This window comes from Haematobia irritans, chromosome 2, assembly GCF_050003625.1.
Source record: "Haematobia irritans isolate KBUSLIRL chromosome 2, ASM5000362v1, whole genome shotgun sequence".
Taxonomy (NCBI): Eukaryota; Metazoa; Arthropoda; class Insecta; order Diptera; family Muscidae; genus Haematobia; species Haematobia irritans.
The window spans coordinates 96,231,886-96,233,518 of record NC_134398.1 but is presented as its reverse complement, the minus strand read 5'-3'; positions in this window follow the sequence as shown (position 1 = coordinate 96,233,518).

Sequence of the window (1,633 nt, the reverse complement as noted above, 5' to 3'; positions counted from 1 at the left end):
GGTTTGCCGGTATCCATGCATGTGCTCTAGGTTTAGCCGGTATGTCTTTTTAATCGGCTAACTCCAAAGCGGCTCCTTCCCAAACTTCACCAATTAGCATCAATGCAGCTTTAAAGCAATCCATAGACCTCTGGTCCGCAAAACCTATTAACTTATATCGTCCTTGATACCATCCAGCATCTTGCCGACGAGGACTTGGTCCCGGAAACTTTTTTCGCACCTCTGAGTAGACACCAGACATCGCGTTCTCAATTTCCACCCATTTTTGCCTTGGAATCATACCGCCCAATGCTCCTTTATTAATAATAGCCATCACAAGGCTGTCTTTTGCAACTGAGGCAAACGATCTTTGATCCCGTTTAGAGGATGGCAGCTCATCCGGTGATCGTTCCCTTTCTCCAGCTTCAAGAATTCCTTGAGCCCATTTTAAGGAATCGCTTTGCTTAGCCGACAACGTGTTTGGGTCGACTAATCCTAATTTCTTTAGGATAAACAAAGCATTTCTTCGTTCCTTGAATCTCATTCGAGAGGGATTGCCTCCTTTTGATGTCGTCACCTTAGAAAAGGTTCGACTTGCCAAAGTGTCACCGCCAGTCGACCCGTCTACAGGTCGGCTAATTGGGCCTGACTCTTGGTCGCTGCCCAAATTTATAACTTCAGTCGTTACCCGTCCACTGGGCTCTGAAGTTAGCAACCCAGTGGATGACTTTGAATTTCGCTGCATGGTGGTTTATTATTTCCACCACACGTGAAATTCGCAATAAGTACTAATCACGATGAAATACTCCGCTATTAGAAAACACGCCCGTTCAGTTCGACGGTTGAATAAGAAAGGGTTGAAAGCCTTTTACTACCAGAGAACCCCACGAGTAAAACGTATAAACAATCGGTGGAAGTCATCAAACCACAATTCACACCTGAGAAAAGCATAATTGCATAACGTTGTAAATTTTATAATTGCGTTCAGAAGCCGGGAGAAAGTGTTAGAAACCAAAACAGAAATCGGCACTTGAATGAAATGGATTTTAAGCTTGGTTCCATAAATTGGGTTGGTCGTGAAAGGTAACCATTGATGGTGGATGTTTTGGTCGAGGACAGGAAATTTGCCATGGAAGTAGATACAGGAGCGGTGGAGTATGTGAATTTTGATTCTTATTTAAAAAAAAAATAAAATTAAGTAATGTTAATTATCCGCCATTACAGATTATTAACGGAACTGAAGTCAAAGTGCATGGAGAAATATCAGTGGATGTGAATGGTTGTAGGGTATAACAACCATTCACACCATCCACATAGTGGTCAGGGTATAATAAGTTTGATCTGCCAAAAAATATGCCTACCAAAAATATTGATTTTAGACCCCATAAAATATATGCCGATCGACTCTGAATCACCTCCTGAGTCGATCTAGCGCTTGGTGTCCGTCCGTCCGTCTGTCTATGTATTTGTTGTTCACAGGATTCCGGTCGCAATTATTAACCGATTTTGATGAAATTTGGTACAGGGAGTTTTTTGGGCATAAGGACGAACGCTATTGAAGATGGAAGAAATCGGATGAAATTTAGATATAGCTCCCATATATATGTATCGCCCGATTTCGACAAAAGGTGTCACGTTGCGCTTTTTTTCAAAC